A 10970-nucleotide genomic window follows, 5' to 3' on the forward strand; every position below is an offset into this window, starting at 1 on the left:
AAACTGCAAAAAGACTGAGAATCCTAGCAGATCTATCTAATACATACAAATAAAACCAAAGAGACAGCCAAAATGGGGAGACCAAAAAAAAAAAAAAAAATAGAAAATAAGCAATCAATCTATCAGATACAGACTTCAAAATACTGATTGTAAGGGTGATGACAAAAAATAAAGAAACTATGAAGGAAATTAAGAATGACATAGCAGAAATAAAAAATACATTGGAATAAATAAAGAGAAGAATAGTGGAAGTTGAGGACTGGATCAGAGAATGAGAAGACAGGGTACTAAAAGGCATGCAATCAGAGATCCAGAAAGAAAAAAAACAGAGAAGACAGTTTAAGGGAGCTGTGGCCCAACATGAAATGGAACAATGATTTCATTGTAATAGTCCCAGAAGGGGAAGAAAATAAGCAAGGGATAGAGAACATATTTGATGAAATAATGGCAGAAAACCTTCCTAATCTGGTCAAGGAAACAAGTACACAAGTTCAGGAGGGACAGAGAGTCCCAAGCAAGAACAACCCAAAGAGGCCCAGGCCCAGATACATCATTATTAAAATGCCAAAAATTCAAGACAAATAGACAACATTAAAGGCAACATGAGAAAAGCAATCTGTTACCTACAAAGAAGCTCCAAAAATGTTGTCAGCTGACTTCTCATCAGAAACCCTACAGGCCAGAAGGGAAAGGTGTGAAGTATTCCAAGTAATGAAAAACAAGTATCTCAAACCAAGGGTACTCTATCCAGCAAGGGTATTGTCCAAAATAGATGGTGAAATAAAGAAATTCCCAGACCAAAGGGAAAAAAAACAAGGCTAAAGGTGTTTATCACCACCAAACCAGCATTGCAAGAAATGTTAAAGGGACTGCTGTATTAAAAAGTAGAAATAGACAAAAATAGGCAAAAAGAATTAAAATGTTATTAGATAAATACCTACCAATAATAACCTTAAATGTAAATAGATTAAATACTCCAATCAAAAGTTGTGGGTAGCTGAATGTATAAGAAAACCTGATTCAAATATATACTGTCTACAAAAGACCTACTCAGAATAAAAGACTCACACAGGATGAGAGTGAAAGAATGGCAAAACAATTTTTGTGCAAGTGAAAATAAAAACCAAGCTAGGGTAACAATACTTATATTTGACAAAATAGACTTTAAAATGAAGATCATAATGAAAGACAAGAAACGTGACTACATAATACTATATGGATTGATCTAAAGAGAGGCTATAATCCTGATAAAGATATATGCACCCAATATAGGAGCTTATAAATTTATAAAATAACTTCTGGAAGACTTTAAAGGAGAGATCAATAGCAACACAGTCATACTAAGTGACTTTATCATCCCACCAACATCAACGGACAGATCTTCTAGACAAAAAGTCAACAAGGAAACAGTGACTTTAAATGACACACTAGATCAGGTGGGTTTAATTGACATTTACATAAGATTTCACCCCTAAGTAGCAGAATATATATTCTTCTCAAGTGCACATGGGACATTTTCAATGATAGACCACATACTAGAACACAAACAAGACACTTACAAGATCTAGAATATTAAAATCATATCAAGCATCTTCTCAAATCACAATGGCATGTAATTAAAAATCAACTACAATATACACTAACAATCACACAAACACATGGAGGCTAAATAGCATGTTATTAAACAATCAATGGGTTACCTGAGAAATCAAAAACTTCCTGGAAACCAATGAAAATGAACACACCACAACCCAAAATCTATGGATGAAAGCAGTCCTGAGAGGGAAGTTCATAGCACTATAAGCCTACTTCAAAACAAGAAAAACTTCTAATAAACTAACCCTACTACATAAAGACATAGAAAGAGAACAACAAGGAAAGTGCAGAATAAGTTGAAGGAAATAATAAAGATCAGAAGAGAAATAAATGACATAGAGACTAAAAAACAGGAAAAAAAAGATGAATGAAACTAAGAGCTGGTTCTTTGAAAAGATAAACAAGATTGATGAAGCTTTAGCCAGACTCATCAAAAATCGTAGACAGAGGACTTAAATAAACAAAATCAGAAATGAAAAAGCTGAAGTAAAAACTGACCTAACAAAAATACAAAGGATTGTAAGAAAATACTATGAACAACTATATGCCAACAAGCTGCACAATCCGGAAGAAATGGACAAATTCCTAGGAAAATATAACCTTCCAAAAGTCAATCAAGAAGAGTCAGAAACCTGAATAGGCTAGTAATTACTGATGAAGTTGAAGCTGTAATTTAAAAAACTCCAGGCACACAAAAGCATTCATTCTGATGGTTTCACAGGGACTTTTACAAATATACGAAGAACTTACACGTATTTTCCTCAAGCTACTCCAAAAAATCCAAGAGGAAGGAACATTTTCAAGCTCTTTTTACGAGGCTAGCATTAGCTTGATTCCAAAACCAGATAAAGACACTAAAAAGAAAGAAAATTGCAGACCAAAGTCCCTGATGAACATAGATGGCAAAATCCTCAACAAAATATTAGCAAATCATATCTAGCAATACATTAAAAGGTCATACAGCATGATCAAGTGGGATTGATTGCAGAGATGCAAGGCTGGTATAATATTCCCAAATAAATAAATGTTATACATAACATAAACAAATTAAAATAAAAAAATTACAAGATCATATCAATAGACACCAAAAAGCATTCAACATAATCCAACACCAATTTACCATTAAAAACAAAAAACAAAAAAAAAACACCTCTCAGCAAAATAAGAATACAGAGATCATATCTCAATAAAGGCCATATATGACAAACCTACAGGCAAAATCATACTCAATAGGAAAAAAAAAAAAAATTCCTATAAGAACAGAAACAAGACAAGTGTGTCCTCTTTCACCACTCTTATTGAACATAGTATTGGAAGTCTTAACCACAGTGATCAGACAAGAAGAAAACATAAAAGTCATCCAAATTGGAAAAGAGGAATAAACACTGTTGTTATTTGCAGATGACATGATACTGTACATATAATATCCTAAGGAGGACACCAAAAAACTACTAGACTTAATAAATGAATTCATAAAAGTACCAGAATACAAAATTAACACCCAGAAATTGATGGCATTTTTATATACCAATAATAAATTCTCAGAAAGAGAAACTAAAAAAAAAATTGCATTCACCATTGCAACAAAAATATTAAGATACATAGAAATAAACTTAAGCAAGGAGGTAAAAGACCTGTACACAGAAAACTACAGAAGGCTGCAAAAAGAGATAGAGGAAGATATAAAAAAGTGGAAGAATATATCCTGTTCATGGATTGGAAAAATTAACATCACTAAAATGATCATAATACACAAAGCAATCTATAAAATATATTCAATGCCATCATTATTAAAATACCAATGGCATATTTCACAGATCTAGAACAAACACTTCAAAAATTTATATGGGACCATAAAAGACCCCAAAGAGCCAAGGCAATCTTGAGAAAGAATTGGAGAAATCACAAAGTTGGAGAAATCACAATACCAGATACCAAGTTATACTACAAAGCTACTGTAATCAAAACAGCCTGGTACTGGTACAAGAACAGACATATTCATCAGAGAACAGAACAGAGAATCCAGAAATTGACCCATGCCATTATGGTCAATTAATATTTGATAAAGGAGGCAAGAACATACAATGGAGTAAAGAAAGTCTCTTCAATAAATGGTGTTGGGAAAATTGGACAGATACATGCCAAAAAATGAAACTAGACCACCAACTTACACCATACACAAAAGTAAATTCAAAGTGGATAAAGGACTTAAATGTATGTAGTGAAACCATCGAAATTTCAGAAGAAAACATAGACAGCAGAATCTCAGACATCTCTTGTAGCAATATGTTTGCTGATCCATCTCCCAGGGCAAGAGGAACAAGGAAGAAAATAAATGCGCCTACATAAAAATAAAAAGCTTCTGCACAGGAAAGGAAACCACCAACAAAATGAAAAGGGAGCCAACAGTATGAACGCACATATTTGCCAATGACATATTTGATAAAGGGTTAATATGAAAAATATATAAGACATTCATACAACTTAACAAAAAGAAGATAAACAATCCAATTAAAAAATGGGCAAAAGACCTGAAGAGCCACTTTTCCAAAGATGACATAGAGATGGCCAAGAGACATATGAGAAAATGCTCAACATCGATATTCATCAGAGAGATGCAAATTAAAACTACAATAAGGTATCACTTCACGCCTGTCAGAATAGCTACCATCAACAAATCAACAAAGGACTCGGGCTGGAGAGGATGTGGAGAAAGGGGAAACCTAGTACACTGCTGGTGGGAATGAAAATTGGTGCAGCTGCTTTGAAAAACAGTATGGAGTTTCTTCAAAAAATTAAAATGGAGCTGCCATTTGACTCAGCGATCCCACTTCTACTAATATATCCCAAGAAACTGGAAACACCAATCAGAAAGAATTTATGCACCCTTATGTTCATAGCAGCACAATTTACAATAGCTAAGGTCTGGAAACCGCCCAGGCACCCATTAGTAGATGAGTGGATAAAAAAGCTGTTTTGCATTTATACCATATAATACTACGCAAATTTTAAAAAGCAGTATCTTGTTCCCTTCTGGGCAGCATGGAAGGAACTAGCGAGTATTACGCTGAGTGAAATAAGCCAGTCTGAGAAAGAGAATTATCACATGATATCATTCAAATGTGGAATCTAATGAACAAAATAAGCCAATGAATAAAAAAGATTCAGAAATATTACAGCATGGAGCAAACAGAGGAATCTCAAAGGGAAGGCAGGGCTGGGTGAGTGGGTGGTTGAGGAGAGTTTAACCAAAGAATTTATATGCATAAATGCATAACCTATGGACACAGACAATAGTATGGTGAAGGCCTGAGGTGGGACGGATGCAGAGTGGAGGGGAAAAGTGGGAGGAAAAAAAGGAGACATCTGTAATACTTTCAACAATAAAGGTAAAATTTTTTTAAAAAAGTGAAATCAAGGTTAGACTTCAGGTATTATTCATCTACTTAGGTCAGTGTATTTTCTATCACAACAGAATAGAATATTCTTTTACTGACTCTAAAACTACTTCTTTAAAGCAATGGTTTTCAAACTTAAAAGTGCATAAGAATCATGGGTGATGGTGTTATTTCAAATGCAAGTTCTACATCCTCATAGCCAGAGATTTGAAAACCTGAGACTTGGGTTTTTGCTTTTGCTTTCACTTTTTTTAACCCTGTGATTTATCCAAGTGACTGTGATATAACTGCTTCTCGATCACACTCAGAGAAACATTATACTAAAGTTTGAAGTAATGACTAAACATAGTTCTGTTGTTCCATTTTCTCATTGATCCTTATCAGTCTTTTTTTGCTGATATAAAAAACCTAACTTTAATTTATTTTCTTACACTGAAGGCTTCCATACTCTTAATAATTTTAGTTCCTTCAGCATCGAATAAGAACTGACCACCTCTTACACTTACTACCATGGAGTGGTCTCACACTAAGTTGGCTGTTCATGAATTAATACCTCTTTGAGGTTTTCAGTATATTAAAAAGGGTACTATATTCAAGCAGAGCATCTTGAGCTTAGCACAGATTTTAGAACCGTGTCTTGATGACAGTAGATATTGGCCTCTTTGGAACATGCAGGCCTCAAAAACCACATTAAAATTTTATCTAAAGAATGAGCATACACAGACACATACACAACAACAACAATTTGTAAACTTGATTGGTACTAACTGATGGATCAGATCCTAGGGCAATAAGTGAGTTGGTTGCCTGTTACTAAAGGCTGAGATAATGGTAGGTATGGTCTACTGTTGTGTGCTCACATCATCTCAAGCACATAATTTCAGTTTGCTATACTATGCAGCCAATTTGTGGTTGATCTGACTGATTTGGGACAAGGAAAGACCCCTGTTAAGTTTATGGCCTAAGTTTCTTCTCCAACTAGTTTTATACTAATCTCAGCACTGGGTTTTTAAAAGCCCATTTAATAATACAGTGACACTTTCTCCTTTATTAATGTTTCTCATGTTATTTCTTCTTTAGTGACCTCAAAGTGGGGAATGGGGTATTTGGTGTAAAGTTTGATATTCTTGTGTCTCCACAGCACTCCAAATTCTAACAGTAACAGAGAAATATTTTAGAAGTGAATAATGTTTTTATCATGAGAAGAATAACTTTTCCCAAATCCAAAAGTTAGGGAACTAAGAAACCAGATAGAATTCAGATATCTTGTGTTTACTGCCCTATACTTTTTGCACCAAACAATTACATGCAAAGCATCCATTTGAGGTTACTTATTTCCACATTTGGTAGTACTTGTGCTTATTTTATTATACTTCCCAGAAACAAAATGGAATCACAATATACAATGATTAGAAAGTAGACTTTCATACATTTTGCCTTAAGGCTGGAGGTTTTTATATTTTTATCAGTATCTTACAAAAAAATGTAGTCACCATATATCTAATTTTAAGGTTACACACAAGACTGTATGCACAATAGTCACTGAAAAATACTTGTTGATGGTGATATATTATTCTTAAAATACTAGCCCTGTGGACAAAATTTACTAGGTCAATTCTGATATAGAGCTTCAAATTTAAAAGATACTTTAAACATTTTCAGATCAACTTTTAAGCCAAAAAAGAAATCCTTTCAAATATCACTGGCATATAGTCCACCAGCTTCTAGCTGAATACTTCTAATGATAGGCAGATCACTTCTTAAGAAGGCAATTTAGCCATAGCTAGTGTGGCTCAATTGGTTGGGTATTGTCTTGTGCACTGGAAGGTGTGGGCTTGATTGCTGGCCAGGGTACATACCTAGTTTAGGAGTTCAATCCTCTGTTGGGGTGAGAGCAGGAGGTAGCCAATTGATGTTTCTCACATTGAATGTTCTCTCTCTCCCTCTTCCTTCCTCTCTCTAAAACAATAAAAACATACTTTAGGGTTCTGTACAAACACACAGAACCCCAGCAGAGGAGACCTGAAGCTATAGGTTGTTGATAGGTCCAAACAAGCTACCCAAGGCCAGTCACAAACAACATCTGACATTGACCTGCACCACAGACCCTGCAAAAGACTGAGAGTCCTAACAGTGCTACCTAATGCATAGAAACAAACCCAAAGAGGCAACCAAAATGGGGAGACAAAAAACAAGACCCAATTAAAAGAACAAGAGGACTTTCCAGAAAAAGAGCTAAGTGAAATGGAGATAAGCAATCTGTCAGATACAGACTTCAGAATAGTGAGTGTAAGGATAATCAAAAGCATGAAAAAAGATATGGAAACTATGAAGGATTACATAGTAGAAATAAAGAATACATTGGAAGGAATAAACATCACTTCAGATGAAGCCGAGGATCACATCAAAGAACTAGAAGTCAGGGAAGGAAAAAGTCACTCAGTCAGAGATCCAAAAAGAAAAAAAAAATTTAAAAACAGGAGGACAGTTTAAAGGAGCTGTGAGGCAACAAGAAGCATAAAAATATTTACATCATATGAATTCCAGAAGGGGAAGAGGATAATCAAGGGATAGAGAATTTTTTAGAAGAAATAATGGCAGAAAACGTCCTTAACTTAATGAAGGAAATAGTCACACAAGTTCAGGAGGCACAGAGAGTCCCAAGCAAGAAGAATCCAAAGAGGCCCATGCCCAGACATGTCATTATTAAAATGCAAAAAATTCAAGACAAAGAAAGAATCTTAAAGACAGCAAGAGAAAAGCAATCTGTTGTCTACAAAGGAGCTCCCATAAGGTTGTCAGCTGACTTTGCATCAGAAATGCTATAGGCCAGAAGGGAATGGCATGAAGTATTCCAAGTAATGAGAAGCAAGTACCTAAAACCAAGACTACTCTGTCAAGCCAGGCTATCATTCAAAATAGATGGAAAAATAAAGAGATTCCCAGACAAAAAAAAAAAAATGGCTAAAGTAGTTTACCACCACCAAACAAGCATTGCAAGAAATGTTAAATGGACTGATATAATTAGAAGTAGAAATAGAGAGAGAAACATAGGCATAAAGAATTTAAATGGCAATAGGTAAGTATCTATCAATAATAACCATAAATGTAAATGGATTAAATCCCTTAACAAAAAAACTTAAGGTAGCTGAATGGATAAGACAACATGACCCACATATATGCTGTCTACAAGAGATCCACCTCAGAACAAAAGGCTCACACAGGATGAGAGTGGAGGGATGGAAAATAATTTTTCACACAAATGGAAATTAAAAAAAAAAAAAAAGCTGGGGTAGCAATACTCATACCTGACAAAATAGACTTCACAATGAAGTCCATAACTAGAGATAAGAAAGGTGACTACATAATACTAAGGGGATTGATCCAACAAGAGGATATAACCCTGATAGACATATATGCACACAACATAGGAGCACCTAAATTTATAAAAAAAAAACTTCTGCAGGGCTTTAAAGAAAAGATCCACAACAATGCAATCATACTAGTGGACTTTAACACTCCACTGATTTCACTGGATAGGTCTTCCAGACAAAAAATCAACAAGAAAAAAATAATCCTATATGACACAAGAGATCAGATGGATTTAATTGACATTTACAGAAAATTCCACCACAAAAGTGAAAAATATACTTTCTTCTCAAGTGCACATGGGGACATTCTTAAAGATAGACCACATGTCAGGACACAAAACAGGTCTCCACCACTTCAAAAAGATTGAAATCATATGAAGCATCTTCACAGATCACAATGGCATCAAATTAGAAATCAACCACAATAAAAATGCAAAAAACATTCAAACCTGTAGAAGCTAAATAGCTTGTTATTAAACTATAAGTGGGATAGCAAAGAGATCAAGAAAGACATCAAAAACTTCCTGGAAACAAAGGAAAGTGAACAAACAAAAACCCCAAATCTATGGGAAACTATGAAAGCAGTCCTGAGAGGGAAATTCATAGCAATACAGTCTACAACTTAAAGATTTGGAAAGAGAGCAACAAGAAAAGCCCAGAGTAAGTAGAAGGAAGGAAATGATAAAGATCAGAGCAGAAATAAATGACATAGAGATTAAAAAAACACAATACAAAATATCAATGAAACCAGGGGCTTGTTCTTTGAAAAGAAAAACAAGATTGATGAAACTTTAGCAAGACTCATAAAGAAATTAACACAGAGGATGCAAATAAAATCAGAAATAAAAGAGGTGAAGTAACAACTGGCCTTATGTAAATACAAAAGATTATAAGAACATACCATGAACAACTAATACACCACTAAGCTGGACAACCAGGATGAAATGGACAAATTCCTAGGAAAAATACGTTTCAAAATTCAATCAGGAAAAGTCAGAAAGCCTGAATAGGCTGATAACTACAGATGAAGTTGAAGCAGTAATCAAAAAGCTCCCAGCACACAAAAGCCCTGGTCTGAACACCTTAACTGGGAAGTTTTACCAAACATTCAAAGACGAACTAACATCTATCCTCAAACTATTCCAAAGAACCCAAGAGGAACAAACATTTCTAAGCTCTTTTTACAAGGCCAGTGTTAGCCTAATTCCAAAACCAGATAAAGACACACAAAGAAAGAAAATTACAGGCCAATATCCCTGATGAACATAGATGCTAAAATACTCAAAAAATATTAGGGAATCATATCCAGCAATAGATCATAAAGATCATACATCATGACAAAGTGAGATTTATTCCAGAAATTCAAGGCTGGTACAATATTCACAAATCAATAAACGTGATATATCACATAAACAAACTGAAAGACAAAAATTACATGATCATATCAATAGACACAGAAAAGGCATTTGACAAAATCCCAAAGCCATTTCTGGTAAAAATTCTCAGCAAAGTGGGAATAGAGGGATCATATTTCAACATAACAAAGGTCATATATGACAAACCTACAACTAACATCATACTCACTGGGCAAAAACGAAATTCATTTCCCATAAGAAGAGGAACAAGACAGGGATGTCCACTTTCACTAGTCTTATTCAACATAGTGCTGGAAGTCCTAGCCACAGCAATCAGACAAAATAAGTCATAAAAGGTATCCAATTTGGAAAGGAGGATGTAAACTGTCACTATTTGTAGATGATATGATACTCTACATTGAAAATCCTAAAGTCTCCACCAAGAAACTAGATTTAATAAATGAATTCATCAATGTAGCAGGATAGAAAATTAACACCCAGAAATTGATGGCATTTTTATACACCAATAATGTACTCTTAGAAAGAAAAACTAAAAAAAAATCTCATTTACCACTGCAAAAAAAATTAAGACACTTAAGAATAAACTTAAGCAAGGAGATAAAAAACCTATACTTGGAAAACTACAGGATGCTGCAAAAAGATATAGAAGAAGACATAAAGAAGTGGAAGAATATATCTTTTTAGCGGCTTGGAAGAATTAACATCATTAAAATGTCCATACTATCCAAAGCAATCTACAAATTCAAAGAAACTCTATTAAAATGCCAACAACATATTTCACAGATCTAGAACAAACACTTCAAAAATTTATATGGAACCAAAAAAAAAAAAAAAAAACAACCAGAATAGCCAAGACAATCTTGAGAAAGAATAACAAAGTTGGAGAAATCACAATACCAGACATCCAGTTATACTACAAAGCCACTGCAATAAAAACAGCCTGGGACTGGCACAACAGACATGTAAATAAGTGAAACAGAGCAGAGAATCCAGAAATTGACCCAGGCCATTATATTCAATTAATATTTGACACAGGAGGCACAAACATACAGTGGAGTAAAGACAGTCTCTTCAATAAATGATGTTGGGAAAATTGGACAGGTACACGTAAAAAAAAATGAAACTAGACCACCAATTTACACCATACACAAAAATAAACTCAAAATGGATAAAAGACTTAAATGTAAGCTGTGAAACCATAAAAATCCTAGAAGAAAACATAGTCAGCA

This window comes from Miniopterus natalensis, chromosome X (genome assembly GCF_054644295.1).
Source record: "Miniopterus natalensis isolate mMinNat1 chromosome X, mMinNat1.hap1, whole genome shotgun sequence".
NCBI classification, from domain to species: Eukaryota; Metazoa; Chordata; class Mammalia; order Chiroptera; family Miniopteridae; genus Miniopterus; species Miniopterus natalensis.